Source organism: Parasteatoda tepidariorum, chromosome 10 (genome assembly GCF_043381705.1).
Source record: "Parasteatoda tepidariorum isolate YZ-2023 chromosome 10, CAS_Ptep_4.0, whole genome shotgun sequence".
Classification (NCBI taxonomy): Eukaryota; Metazoa; Arthropoda; class Arachnida; order Araneae; family Theridiidae; genus Parasteatoda; species Parasteatoda tepidariorum.
Genome location: NC_092213.1, coordinates 32,022,393 through 32,038,986, shown reverse-complemented (window position 1 = coordinate 32,038,986; position 16,594 = coordinate 32,022,393). Strand labels below are relative to the sequence as shown.

The following is a 16,594-nucleotide window of genomic DNA, read 5'->3' as shown; positions in this document are numbered from 1 at the left end:
GTGCAAAAAATTTGCAAAATTTTCAAACATTACAAGAAATTTGTATTCAGTGTTGTAAAAAATTAAATAAAGCATCTAAATGTCTTTTGATCTAGTAATCGGAATTTCTTATACTAATATGTAATCATAATGCTTCGATGACAAAAATTAAAATAATTTTAAATTGAGTACAATACGCAAAACAAGAAAAAAAATGAACTACTCTAAATAAATTTTGATTTAATGAGCTAACAATCAAGGACTCAATCTTAATGGTTCGAAAGGGTGATCTCAAATGACTATATTTTAAATTACGAATTCAGACACAAAAACGCACTTTTTTAGATTAAGCATACCTTTTTTCCACAGAATCGGATTTCAGGCCCTCCAAAACTTTTTAAGCGAATTGAAAAACTTTTGCTCGCAATTATAAAATACATTATTCCAAAGATAATTCCATGAAAAAAATAACTTTTATTATATATCCATTAATATTTTTTATTATTATTTAATAATAATCGAAAAATTTTGAATTGTAAGGTAAAAAAAATTTTTTTTTTTGCATTTTAAAGAATGTGATTTTACATGGCAAAATACAAAAGTTGACGGAAATCAATTCAACAGTTCCTGAGAAATCGAATTTTACGCAAATAAATTTTTTAAAATGTTGTTTTGCAGTAATTATTCGGTTAGTTTTGCTTTGAAATTACTTATAAAGTTGCGTACATTACGATTTAAAAGTTTTCGGCTATTAAATAAAAAACAAAAAATAAATTAATATTTACAAAAATATTTTAGCATGGAATTGTCTTTGGATAAATGAATTTAATTGTGTTCAAAAATGTTTTAATTCCCCTAAAAAGTTCTTGAGATGTGGAGAAACACGCAAAAAGTAAAATTAACATTAAGGAGTCTAAACTTTGACCCGCTCTCCTGACCAAACTATTGGGACCCTATTTCCCCGATTGCGGCTGCCCCTATATTTTGAGAGTCAGAAATCATTATCTATCGAAAAAAAAATTATGTTTATTTAGAGAAAGTACGTTTTTGTGTCTGATTTCATAACTTAAAATATCGTTTGCCCTAATTAATTAGAATATTTAGGTTGCTCCCAAATTGGGTATACATCGAATCAGAATATCAGAATATACAAATCACTTTATTTACCGACAAATAAGAATATATACGAACAATGATGAACAGACGATAGACACTTAACAAAAATAATTTCGCGAAAATAACTAAAATAAATAATATATTAGGTCAAATAACTCTTTTTCAAATAAATTATAATAGTACATTACTCATTTATCACATTAAACTCGAAAAATACTTGCACTCAGTAATATAATAAACTACTCTCAACATTGAAGATTTAAGAAGGTCAAAAATCAACCGTTGCTATTATGCTTCCCAAACTTATAATTACTTATATTTATTATTATTGGTAAGACAACCCCTTTCTATAGATAATATACGTAACCTCCCTGCAGAAACTGCCCGGATATCATGTTAACACGGAAACACATTTTCGAGTGCCCAGCAGATGTTCCGAAATTGGGAATGGCGCCATTTGAGGACAACAAAGACAAATCTGCAGTCTATCTGCAATCGCATAGAGTTTCGATGTTCTTTGAAAGTCCATGAACACGAGAAACAACGAGAACAACTAATTTGTCACTTTAAATTCGAAAATTCCATGGACTCATAAACTACTCTCAGCGTTGATGCTTTTCGAACGCCAAAAAGGAACCGTTGCTATGATGCTTCTCAAATAAATTATAATAATAAATTACTAATTTATCACGTTAAACTCGAAAAATACTTGGACTGAGTAATGTAATAACCAACCTACTTTCATCTTTGAAGCTTTTAGAACGGCAAATAACAATTGTGACTATGGGAATAAAAAATAAATAAACTAAAATAAAGCGTGTCATTTGCAGTTACGTGAAAGAAAAATATTGTTTATGCGAACCTTAAAAAAAGATCGCAATTTCCAACAGAGGTCATTCCCCTAAACCATTAAGATTGAATCCAAGAAATGATAAAAGTCATTCAGGATAGTCCCCCCCCCCTCGTATGTTCATTGAAATTCGCAGTGTGTAAAATGTTAAAAAAAAAATTAACACATAAATAAATTTTTATCTTGTGATCGGATTTTCACGAAATAAGTTGCAATATCAATGCTAAGAGGGACAAAACTCAATTCGCTAATTAGTGAGAAAAGTGGTAAAAAGTTTGGATACAAAATCCTAATTCCAGATTTAGTGCATTTCGATTGATAAAAATTTGAACAAAAGTAATTGAACAGTTCTTTTTTTTATTTTTACGTTGAAATTTTATTATTAATAAACTATTCGCTCTACTTTATTCAAATTTAATATTTAGTCATTTAAAGAAAACGTAGTTTCAAGTGGTGTAAAAAACTGTATGCCTCGCACATCAATATCTTTTTTGTTTAAATAAATAATAAAATAAAATTATTTTTTTTTTACAATTACCTTTAGATAAAATTTTAAATAGTTTCCAAAATACAGTAAAAATTATATTAAAGAACACAATTTTCGACCGTTGTTCGACCGTTAAATAAATTATATTAACCATACCCCTCATATTTTCAGGATAAAAGTTACAAATCCCATCGAGCAAAAAAAAAAACATGTTTATTTGTAGAAATAAGCCGTATTTGAATTTGCAACTTAAAGCATCGTCAGCAAAACTAGGTACTCTTGAGTGCTTAGTTTTTCTGACTAAACTTCCAAACCATTGCATCTTAGTATTTTTCGCATTATGCTTGTAGTATGTGAATGACGCATATTCCGTATGTCTACAGAAAAAAAATCTGGAATAAATAAATATAGGTAGTTCAGTTTTAGAAAACCCAGTTTGTAAGCGTCTAAAAAAAAATTTTCCTTCTATTTTTTTTTTTCGATTTAAAACTTAAATAGCCTGTTATAAAGTTAGTTCTTGCTCACATGAAAACATTTTTAGATCCTTTGATCCTTCGATCTCTAACCTTTGAGCGGGAATTAAGCTAGAGAAAACTTCAAGTCACAGACTTATTTTATTCTGACGGTACGAATAATAATCATTTTAATTATCATAATGATTTAAATAGTTTAACAAAAATGATAGATATTGTTTCGCTAAGAAATTGCCCTATTTTCCACTTTTTTAAGCATATTATTTATGAATAATATAGAGCATGAAGATAGTTCTCAACATAAAAATTTTCTAAAGCAATAGATCCAAAATTAAATAGATAAAAGGAAAAAAATATTTTTTGTAAGTATTTATAAAAATTACGAATGTAGAGCTTTTTAATACATTAGGAAACATCAGCAGTAACGAACTTTAAACTCAAATACATTTTTAAATAATTATTTTTGGCACTTTAATTTTGAACAATTATTGTTATTTTGTTTACAAATCTGTTAAAATTATTCAACTGGGTTCGACACATTTTTTTAAAAACGGTTTTAATTGAAATTTTAATTTATTTTTGGTAAGCATGGGTGTTAAATTTATAAATTTAAGGTAATCTTTAAAAATTTATATTTTTTTGTTCATAAAAGGAAATTTGGAGCTTAAAAAATACAAATCTTTCACGTCCTAATACCAGCTCTACAACAAATTGTAATTCATAAATATCAAAAAGATTTTTACATACATCAATAATATAATTACCTGTATATTTAAAAAAAAATACTTACAAAATTTTAAATGTAAAATTAAATATATTGTTCAATATTGATTTTTGAATGAAAAATTCTAAACATTCTTACATTTACAGCATTATACAAAAAATAAATTCCCACTTAGACCTTAGCTTCAATTGAGCCTTTGAACTGATCTTCAGAATTTTATAATAAATATTTTTCCTACTATGTATTAGTGTAGAGGAATTTTTTTTAAATAAACGTTCTTCTGAGAATGCATTTAAGGTATGTATTTTCCAAAACATACTAAAAAATTTATTTTATATGGACAAAATAATTAGAAATCATAACAATCATTCTCAATTTAAAGAGATTTGGAAAGCTAATGAATATAAGTTCAAAAATAGAGAGTAAAAAAATTTAAATTTTCGTCGAAATCGCCTATTTTTACCAAGTCAAAAGCTCAAACTATCATTTTATGCCAATATCGTTACACATTTAAATAAATCGAATTAAAAATAATAGTTGTTATAAGACTCACACAGAATTATTTGTCTTTAAATTCTCTGCGAGCAATTGGTTACCTGGTTTAAAAGTGTAAGTACATAGATATAAGATAATGTATAAACTTTGCATGAATGTTTGATTGTTTGATGAGCGAATCATGTGATAAAAATTACCTATGTCACTTATCTATGTCAGAAAGGATAAGTATTTTCGAAGTAACGACCACTATAAGAAAGATATCATAGCTCTTTTACAATGAATTCACATGAAGAGTTATTTAATAATAAATAAATAGTTTGGATATATTTAGGAACTTTGATTTTCAAATATAGAGGTAGGTGGTTGTAATTTTAGTTTTTTTAATTATTTAATTTTTTTTCGTTACTCGGTGTCGAACTTTCCAATACGCTAAGAATGGGAGCCACTGGAGATATTGTAAAAAAAAAAAAAAAAAAAAAAAAAACCTGCATTATTACTAGAAAATCTCTATGAAACTGCGATTTTATAAACTTTTCTAGTAAAGTAATTGCTTTAAACATAGCAAACCATCGCAGACCTGATGCTCCATGATTTTCTTTCTGGGGTCATTTTTATCCTCTTCTCCTAGTAGATTTCAAAGACTCGAAATGATGTATTACATCCAGTACCAAGGCAATTGATTCTGATGCTCTTATTTGGGGAAAGTGGATTACCGTTTCGATGTGCGTTGTGACATTAAGAGTTTGATCATAGAATCTATCACTGTTTTTTTTTTTTTTTTTTTTTAAGATTTAAAACATTCGCCTTGACTTCTGTAACAGGTGACGTTAAATATCTTAGATCGTCACGGTTACAAAAGGCGCTTAAGTTGAATATTTACATATAGATCACCCACTGTATCATTTAGTAGAATTTATCTGAAAATATGTTATCATTACAAATGTATTCCCTACCCTCTATCTTTAGTTATTACCTGATACTCCGATTCACCCTTGCTGATTCTGATAACTTATATTTACGTAGCATTAGTATTTCATTAGATTGTTTTTTTCTTTTCTTTTCAAGTAGTGATTTCCTCAGACTCTACTAAAAATTGTGTGCAGCTGTTCATAAATTAAGGAACATTTCGCTATCTTCTTTTCGCAGTTTTAGACGATGGAAAAGACGATTTATAGAAATAGCGGTTGTGTAGTAACATGGAAAATAGAAAACATTCACTGCTTGAAGAAGTTGGCCAAAGTATATAGCCCATATTTCTTTATTGGAACAACACACAAAATTGAATGGCAGATTAAGATGATTCCAGCATATGCAGGTTGTTATTTCGATTTGGTTAAAGCAATGAAGGGACGGCAATATCTGAAAACTTAAGTGTTAGTTATTCTTGCACAGCGACGTGGAAGGCTGGAGATATTCCTGAGAAGGTAGGAGTACTATCTTTTCAAGAATTTAGACATTGTAGCCTATGCAATGCATTCCATAATTCAAGAGATATAGATATAGCTCCTACAACTCTAATATTCCGGTGCTATTTTCCTATTATTTCAGATGATTATAACTCGATAATGAATCAGTATAAATTTCAAACTGTTGTGGAAGCAGAACATCAAAGAATTCAGTATACAATTCCGAAAATCAGCATCTTAGATGGTCGAAAATTATTCATTCCTGCTCCTTTGGCGTGCAGATTGACTGTGCCATTTGAAATGGAGTTGAGCTCACCCGAAACCGATGTACTTTATTTTTATGTCAGAAAGATTCCAAAAAACAAAAACGCGTTTTTAATTTGTAAATTTTCTATTGCTGATGAAAAAGGAAACAACTTGTACACAAAAACTGACAGCAACGAATTTATTGATGATCCTGAACATTTGAAACTCAATACTTGGTGTTTACAGACTCCCATTTATACAAAGGTCTTAACGTCAAACAAATCACGTACTTTGTCTTTAGATATTGAGTTTTTGATATCAGAATATAACACTAACACTTGGAGGGAGGCGTTTTCATCCATAGCGATTGACCAAGCAAAAGTGGTTTCCTCCAAAAAACCCCGATCATTTAAGCTAGAGGGAAAATACCTTCTCACTGCCCTTTGTGTATGTGGGCTTATGAAACCAGAGCTATTTATTCTATTAGCCCCAATTTTACTTTTCTTGTACTTCTTCAAATAGAAGCCTTATCTTCAATTTGTCTTTTTATTTTGCTTTCCAAAGAAAAAAAAATCAACCAGGTTAATGTCTTTCAACATGAATTTTCAATTTTTTTTTTAATTTTAGTTATGTTTAAAACAATATTAAAAGAAAGACAGAAGCAGCTTTTTACAAGAATTGTGTGATTCGAGAATTCTATAGTTCAGTATGAAGTTTATAGATTATAGAACTAAAACTGTAGCATGTCTGTTATAGGGGTTTTATTTCATCCAATCCAAGAAGGCATCTAATGGACGATTAGGGACAGTCAAACCAAATCTAGGCTCTAATTTTTTTTATGAAATTAAATATTTTAACAACTAAATAATTGGGTCGAGTAAAAAAATGAAATGATTACGAAGAACAATTTTTTAAAATAAATTTGATAAATTAGTTTTTATTAACTATCAAATAGTTAAAATTTAATAATTAATTAAAATTTAAATATTTTTTTTTTACATTTAAGATAAATTGAGAACAATCTGTTAGATATAATTTTTCCCGTAGAATAATTCCAGCTCAGCGTAAAATAAAATTTTAAATATAAATTTAGATTTTTTATAATTCTATATACTTTCACTCTTATTTTAAATCAGAATTTCTAAAACTGTGGGTCCCAATACCGATTAGGAGGGTGGGACCTGCAGCAGTGTTCTCCAAAAATTTTAGCAATTTAGATATTTCTGTAATGTATTGTAATAATATTATAATTACCAAATGTTTTTACACAATGTAACTGACGCATTTTGACTGACGTTTTGACGCATTTTTATCACTGTATTATATTTTTAAGTTTGTTATTTAATCAATATTTTGCATTGTTCTATGTTTTAAAATTAAAAAGCCCTAAGACTTCAATAGTATATTTCAGTACAAGTAAAGAAACTGATAATTTCGGATTTGTGAAATGCTTATGGGGTCCCCTAATATTTTTGTAAATATTATGGTAACCACCACACCAAAAAGTTTACGAAACTCTGTTTTAAATTACATTAATCCACCCCCCCCCTCTCCAGTGGTTACTCTTCTTTTTTTCAGTGGCATCGAATGGAGAAGTTAACCTCGGGTATGAACACTAGTGTGGTTTTTATTAACATGGGGTAAACTTTTTTTCATTAAATCTTATACGGCGCTCTCTTAGGAGGTGCAATATGGTATAAAATTAATATTTCGAAAGTTTCTGCTCAATAAAATAATATTAAGACCCCTACCTAATTTTAACATTAAAAAGAAATTTTTTTTCCTCCAAACATTTATTTATTTCATAAGTGGTAACACAAATAGAGCCATTTTTGTAGATAATATTTTTAACTTCTTTTTTTATGATATGACAAAAACCTATTTGTAAAGCAATAATGTCTTATTAAATATACGGCTTTTTCAAAATTTGATTTCTCAGAAACTATGCAACCGATATCGCTCAAATTTTGTATTTTGAGATGTAAAATTAAGTACTTTAAAATGATGTAAAAGACTGTATACCGTAAAATTCAAAATGTTTTCTACTATTCTTAAATAAAATAATAAAAAAATAATGCATATTTACTGGAATTTACTTTTTGTGTTGAATTATCTTTGGATAAATGAATTTCATAATTGTGGGCAAAATTTTTTCAATCTGCTTAAAAAGTTCTCAAGATATGGAGAAATACGATGAGCAAACTATATGGACCATATTTCTCAAGTTGCGATTACTGCCTATATTTTATGGATCAGAAATCCGAATCCGTCGAGAAAAAGGTATGTTTATTCAGAGAAAGTACGTTTTTGCGTCTTATATTATAACTAAAAATATCTTCTGCACTAATTAATTAGCATAGTCGAGGTTACCCTCTCGAACCATTAAGATTGAGTCCTAGAACGTGAAGATCCGATCTTTAGATCAAAAGTTATTCATTGTGGTGTGTTTTTTAATTTTTACTTATTTATTTATTTTTTTGGCCCACTATACAAAATGTACAAAAGAAATTCCCCCTGCTACAATTTACCGTGATATTATAGCAAATCTGCCTCAATAGTCATCATCACATATTAATTTTGAGATCAATTTTTAGTTAGAAAGATCAATTTTTAGTTTGATCAAATATAATCCTTCAATTTGAAATTTTTTACAGTTTAAGGTAACGTTTATCAATAAAAATCATAGAAAAAAAGTACAAATTGATGATGAGCTAGCCAAATAAAAAAATTAATGACATCGAAGATGTTGTTGGACAACTGTTTCTAAGCAATTGCAAAACCCAAATTATATCTTCCAGGGCGAGAATATAAATAATTCTTGTAAATTGTGTTAGATATTTTATTTTGTTATAGATTCGTTGCTAAGCGACTGACCCTTTTCTGAGTTTATGACTACCAATCTTCAACTCCGCAGCCTTGTAATTTTGAACATTGTAGCCTTGTAATCCAAAAGTCACGGGAACTCTTTTATCAAGTATGAGAAGAAATTTGAAGGGTTTTTTGCGGGAACTATCTCGCACTTGCGTTAAATGGAGTGGAAAACCACCTAAACATACCTTGGTTACCCTGATGGCAAGGGAACTCTAACCAATGATCCATCTACCACTGAGAATATTTTACGTCAGCACTATAATCGGTGCGAGCCAGGTGAGGGTTCGAACCCGGGTTACCTCATTGGGAGGCGAGCACTTTACCCACTTAGCCACCACAGCTCTAAGCTTGATATGTTTTATTTCCGTCATTGAGCAGCCGAAACAATTTTGGGTTTACGACTACTAATGTTCAACTCCATAGTTTTGTAATTCTGAACCAGTCCAGACGACAATGAAACTCCTAGATCAATAGCCCAGAGGTATGATTAGTAAGGGGAACATGAAGGACTTTGAGACTCAACAGATTTAACGTGCATCAGTCACCATTTACTACGCAGGGAGTCTTTGGAAGGCGAGGATCGAACCCACGACCTGTTGGACGTGGGTCCAGTGCCATACCAAACAGGCTTTCGCTGCCCTATACTTAATATTTCTTTTTCATATCCGTCGTTGAACAGCCTACCCAATTTTGAGGTTACTACTATTAATGTTCAACTCTGTGGCCTTGTAATTTTGAACTGATCCGGAAGACAAGGGAACTCCTGGATCAGTACCTCTAGAGGTATTGATTTGTTATGAAAACATGGAGGATTTTGCGACTCAACAGATTTAACTTGCTACTTTATAATACAGGGTGGTTCGATCGGCGGGAATCGAACCCACCCAAGACCTCTTGGACATAAGCCCAGTGCTCTGCCAACCAGGCTATCTCGGCCTTATGCTTGATCCAGAATTGAAATATCTGATTTAGAGTCAGAAACTGTCGATAAAATGTTGTTTTTCATATATTCAGATATTCTGAAAGAGAGGAATTGGGACAGCGTTATTAAACGGTATGTTGCTTCAGATAAATATCAGATTACGACTCTAAAAGATAAGTGTGCTTCGATTTTGATTGATCAACTGTCATCGAAAAATGCTTGTGAGGTCTTACATCTCGCTGATATGCATTGTGATTCAGACTTTCTGGATGCAGTTCAAGATTTCATAATCACCCATGACGAAGAGATTTTTCAGTCTGAAGAATGGAAAGAGTTTATGGACTCCCATTCAAAAATTGCTTGTCAGACTGTGCACAAGGCATGGCTACATCGCCCTAAAAAAACTGTAAAGAAGATAGATTGACTCTTTTCGCTTAGGATTCTTATGAAGAACGTACAGTGTGCAAAAAATTAATAAAGACATAAGCGAACCAGCATAAATACCTTTTGATCTAATAATTAGATTTTCACGTTCTGGGACTCAAACAAAATAGTTCGAGGGGGTGACCTCAAATATTCTAATTAATTAGCGCAAAAGATATTTTAAATTACAAAACCAGAGACAAAAACGTACATTCTCTTAATAAACAGACCTTTTCTTCGACGGATATGGATTTCTGATCTCCAAATTATATGGGGTAGCCACAATATGATTTTCACAGTTTTATCAGGACAGCAATTCAAATTTTGGACCCCTTAATACTAATTTTAGTTTTTGCGTATTTCGCCATATCTTAAGCAAATTGAAGAAAAATTTTGCATGCAATTATAAAATTCTTTCATCCAAAGACAATTCCATGCAAAAGATTATGTTCAATAATATTTTTATTATTTTATTTAATAATAGTCGAAACAATTTTGCATTGCAAGATTTAAAAATTTCTTACATCATTTTAAAGAATGCAATTTTAAATTATTCAAAACTTGAGCAAAATCGTTCACACTGTTCCGGAGAAATTGAATTTTTAATGTCTTTTTTATCATATTTCACAGATCGCTCTTACTCCCTATCAGAAATCTGAAACAAGTCTAAAAATGGGGATGTTTATTCAGAGAATTTAGGCTTTTATAACTGATTCCGTAACTTAAAATATTGTCTACGCTTATAAATTTGCACATTTGAGGTCATCCATTCGAACCATAAAGATTGTTTCCTTGAACGCGAAGATCCGCTCATTAGATCAAAAGTAATTCAGGGTGGTCTGTTTTTGTTCCGCACTGTGCAGATGAAACAAAAACTAACTAATTTTTAACAAATTTGTTGTTTTAAAACTATGAAGTTTCCTATTTCTCAAGTTTGTTTGATTTTTAAATAAAAGAAGTAACTAGTTCATAAGTTCTCATCATTTTTCAAAGTGAGAGACCCTACTCCGCGACTATTTTACTTTTTTAGGGAGGATAATGATAAGATACTTATCACTCGAGGATCGTTGACTTGGCGGACTGGTGAGTGACAAACAATCTTCGTTATTTAATTCCACCCTATTTTGAGGAAATCGGTGCAGAACAACACCTTCTAGAAGAGAGAAGGTGACTGCAGGGATCAATTAAGCAGTCTGACGTAACAAACATAACTACACTATTAAGAAAGATATCTTGAAAGACTACTTAATTGGGCAGTGGAGGAGGGGTGAAATAAGAAAGAGGTCACAACGCTTGAACTACTTTAGGGATCGGATGCATATTTACTGGAANCCCCCCAAGTTTAACTTTTTCTTCAAATAGAGTTTTTTTTTTCTTTGAATTCAAGTTATTATTCATTTCAATACAGTTAATATATTAAAAAATGTGGTTACATGAAATTATAATTATTATAAAATTTATGTTCCTTGATTTTCAAAAAATATCGACTTATAAAAGCTAATTGTGGACGACAATCGCAAAGCTGGTGAGCGAAGTGAGCAGCCACTTGGCATATTTTAAAAAATATTTTAAACTAATTTTTATGTAAATGTATGCAGACAATATACTATGGTAAAAGATTGGGCTTGGATAAGTTGGTTGGTAGGGCACAGGGCCCATGTCAAAGAGATCGCGGGGTCAATCCCCGCCGGCCGAAGACTCCTCGTGTGAAAATGGTGACTGATACAAGTTAAATCTATCGGGTCACAAAGTCATCCATGTTTCCATAACAAATCAATACCTCTTGGGATATTGATCTAGGAGCTCCTTTGTCTTTTGGATTGGGATCAAAGTTACAAAGATTCGGAGTTGAACATTGGTAGTCTTAAACCCAGAATTGGATCGACTGTTCAATGACGGTAATAATTGTAATAGACGGATAAAGATTTATTATTTGGCACAAAGTATTTATAAATACTTCTTAAATGCTAAAAATATTTACATTTTAATGACTGAAAGCATCATAATTAAATTTGTTAGAAAATCATTGCTTATTTTTCATTAAGTATTTCACTACTGCCAAATATTTGTCAAATAAAAAATTAGATTTTTTTATGAAAATAATGATACTAATAGATTATAAGTAAGTGGTCAAATATATGCTTCCCTTATAGCTGTATGCCCGTTGACGCCCTCTCAGCACTTCAGAGCGATTTTAACAAACTCTTGCATTAAAACCATTAGGGCAAGATTTCTGTGCATGAAAACTTTCGAAAAATATGCATGGAAATTCGTATAACATGAAAATGTTCAGCCTCAGAATGGAAATCTATTCAAGAATCAATTAAATTCACTGACGTTTTCGTTTAAAAGAATGAAAAGAATTTAAGAACAACCAATGAAAAATATTGATTTTTCAAAGGTGCGTGAAAACAGTGATATTGTGTTTTCTTCTTAAAAATGTATAAATAGAATTGTAACTTCATAGATGTGTTACTTATTTTAAATAAATTTGTTTTTTGATTGAATGTTTGTTTCCTGTTTAAACTTATTACAACGCTAAATATTTTTTTTTAATAACTGCAGACACTGAATTTTTATTCTTCGCCTTAGAACATTCCGGAAGCGTTGCTCATTTATTGTTAACCGGTGAGCACCTGTAAATCAAAGTCACAGAGGCGAGTTACATTACCCACGCCATACTGCCACAGATACCCGTTTATAGGGTGGGTCACATTCGCACATTATACAACTCACAGTGAAATATCCATGCCGTGAGAGGGATTCCAACCCTCAGTCAGACACGCAAACCACTCAGCCACCAATCAGGCGCATCAAGTAATGTAGCCATATTAAATATTAAATAAAAATTATTTAAAAAAATATAATCAAGTTGTTTTAAACTAAATTTTATGCTCTGTGTTTAGTTTTTAGCATCATCTCTCGGTTACTAATCACTTACCTTATTGATGAGCAGAGGGGGGGGGGGAGAAAATCACTTTCTAATCTAAAAAATAATAATTTTTTTTCCCCATAAGAGAGGACGTTATCACCATAATTTTACTATTATATATTGAATTTTTTACTCATTATTAAAACAGCATTTGTCTTAACTTCACACATTTAGGGTAATTCTTATTATGTCATAGATAATTTTTTTTTTTTTAAAAATCAATTTTTTACCAAAGTTTTGCGGTTGAATTATTTGTTAACTTACCAAGAAAATGTCTTTAGGTTTTAATCATTCAAAATCAAATATTTAAGATCTGAAAAAGATAACGAGATCGAAAGTTTATTGAACCATTTTCTGAAAGAAAAAAGAACTTCGATTTCTTTTTTTTATATTTATTTCTCTTCAACAATATAAGGCATATCTAGAATTATTTTAGTTTCAAATTATTCAACAGCTACGAAGTGAATTTCAAAACTAAAATTTAAATTACTTGGTGATGACAGTTTTGGAAAAGATGGGCTAAAGTAAAAAAAAATGTATTTGATAGCGAAAGTGAACGTAAATTGAAAATATACTAGGTGACGAGAGCGTGATGCAATCGTCACCCAGGAATTCTTATGTCTGGAAGTCACGTGACTTAACCAGATATAAGAATTTTAACACAAGCGTTCGTTATTTGCATTCTCTCTCTTTGGCAATTGAAAATCGTCTGCAAGCACCTTGGGTTGTTTGGAAAAGTTTACTCAATTAAAAGGGTAAGTAGATTTAAGTAACTAATATTTACAATGTTTATGTAGTATGCTTAATTCATATTTTTAATGATTTTTGTATACGTTAAAAGACGATAATACTTTTTGTTTCTATCAATTCGGAGTATCAATTCGTAATGCTGCTGGCACAACAGCAATAAATATTTTACAGGAAATTCATAAGATCATGTTATGAGATTAAAAGTACATTTAATTATAATAAATATAATTTTATAATTGTAGAATATATTATTTAATTGTACGTTAAAGGAGTGAGTGACGCTCGATTAAGTATCCAAATAATATTTGTCCTTTAAATATTGTGTTTGCTTACATATATTGAGAAGTATAAAAAATATTCATAATATAATAAATAGTTTCATAATTGTATAATATATTATTTTGTCATATATTAAGGGAGTGAAGAACGTTGACTAAACATACAAATAACGTTTATCTTTTAAATGTTGTTTTTGTTTACATATATTGAGACATAAAAAAATAAGACGTCTTGGGAACTTTAAGTAAAAAAAAAAAGATTTTTACTATCATTTTTTTAATGTTCAATAATTAAATTCCAAAAATAACACTGGATAACAACAAAACTAAGGCAATTAAAACTAAAAGTAATCAAATTAGGCTATTTTAATTGTTTATTGTTCATAATGAATTTTGCTCCGTAGTTAAATAAGATAATAGTGTACGTATATATATATTTTGAGTTTCTAAATTCAAGCATTTTAGAAAAATTCAAGCATTTTAGAATTAAATTCTGAAAACTTGTCTTAACTCAATCTCGCTTTAGATATAGAAAGTTATGTGATGACAGTAGTCAAAACTTCAACCTTTATTTAGGGAATGTAGTCCTGATATTCCTGAAAATTAAAAAAATATTTTATCAAGAATTTTAGTTTTTCGTCCGATATTTCTGATTTTTGTGCGTGTTCAGAATAATTTATAAAAATGCAAATGTGGATTTTAAAGTAATGGATTTGAAAAATTGAAAATTTGAATTTATTTTAATTTTAACAGTACTTGCAAATATAACAAAATTCGAGAGTTCCAATTTTGGAACCGTCTACTAATTATATATATATATATATATATATAGTTTAGGCATATAGCTTTACCGCATCATTTCAACCTTTTTTCATTCATTTTATAGAAAAATCAGTCAATTGCCAATTTTACATCATCAAATTTTAATGCTGAGGAATTCAGGGGGTGTATATTTATTTATTATTTTACTCAAATGCAGTGACAAATATTGTAGTCTGGAGTCGGGTAATTTCTCAATTATTAATTTCTTTTTTGTTTTTGTTTTTAATTCTGTTTTTAAAAACCTTAGATTTCGATCAACGTAATTATGTGATATAATATTTATTTGTTGAGTTGAGGGGTATTCAACTAAATTAATTTTGTACAAGAATATAAAGCAGTCCATTGCGTTTTCATTTCGAAGTTATTGAAATCATCTTTCAAAATTACTTAAGAGAATATTAAACTGAATTTACAAACTTTAATTATCTATTGGCATGAGAGAATATCGACTAATTGATACAGAATATTTTTTTTTAATACAGTACTATAAAAATATAATTGTTCAATATTCAAAAATTATACCAGAAACTTTTAAAAATTTCTGTTTTAAACAAAATAATTCTGAAATTAAAAAAAGGCTTATTTTATCATTTTCCAACCATAAATTTTGCATTTATTACACTGAAGTATAGCAATGAATTTCAATAGAAATTTGAAATTATGATCTAAAATTGTGTGCTTTGTTTCAGCTAGTATATATTCAAGTAACGTATCGTGAAGCTGTTTACTATGAAATTAAAGGAAATAGTGGATATTTACTTTACAGGGCAGTATCTTTCGATGTTAAATGCAATTTAACATCCACGTTAAATGTCACACTGTCAGAATTAAAGTTTTTCGATTCTCAATTTTTTCTGACAGAATTACGCCGATTCAATTCTGTCATCAGTAGTTTTTCAAAGACAGTTTAATGGTAAACAGTTGTCTGGTTCTAGATTTTTGATCTAATTTGTGCAATTAACGTTAAAAAAATTTTTTTAGTAAATCGGTTTTCATAAATTTTGGTTACATTAAAGTTTTATATTAAGCTATCTAAAAGCTGTTTAACAAGTTTTAAAATAATTACTCAAAACCGCAAATCGAATCCTTTATTGCTTTAAAATTGTGAGGGAAAATTCATAGAAGTTCTAGAAATTATCAAGCTTTATATCTCCTAATTTAACAAAGCAACCCTTTTATTTTCCTTTTTTTTTAAAGAAAAAAAGGTATGTTGGTATAGGGTAAAAACATTATGGTGGTCCAAATCGTCTGAAGTTTGTTAATTAAAAAAATATCAAGAAAAGGCTAATCAAAAAATAATTTTACTCAAAGTTCAAGATGGTGAGGATAGTGGCCTCCTCTTAACATAGGCACAGAACCTTTATCGAACGTTTGTTCATTGTCGGTATGAAATTAATAATTATGGCTGAGGGGATAGAGCGTTCGCCTTCCAATGAGGTGACCCGGGTTCGAATCCCAGCGATGACTTGTCGGTATGAATCCTCATCCGGCTTGCAACGACCACAGTGCTGACATGAAATATTCCCAGTGGTAGATGGATCATGGGATGGAGTCCCTTTGCTTTCAGGCTAACCTTGAGAGCATTTCATGGTCTTCCTTTCCATGCAACGCAGATGCAGGTTAGTTTCATCAAAAAGTCCTCCACGAAGGTAATTTCTCCCTATACTTGATCTAGGTGTTACATTATCCCCTGGATTAGGTTCAAAATTTCAAGGCTACGGAGTTGAACAATGTTGTTTCCAATCCCAGCTGGGATAGCGGAGCTATACCATATCCATGAGGCCGTAAGTCTTCAAAAAATCGAGGAAAAGGAGAGG

General features: G+C 30.1%; 1 protein-coding gene across 1 annotated transcript in view; it reads right to left on the bottom strand.

Moving 5' to 3' along the window:
• The window catches only part of LOC107437749 (anoctamin-7), a 117,862-nt gene that overhangs the window by 27,747 nt on the left and 73,521 nt on the right, over positions 1-16,594 (bottom strand). The window lies entirely within an intron of this gene.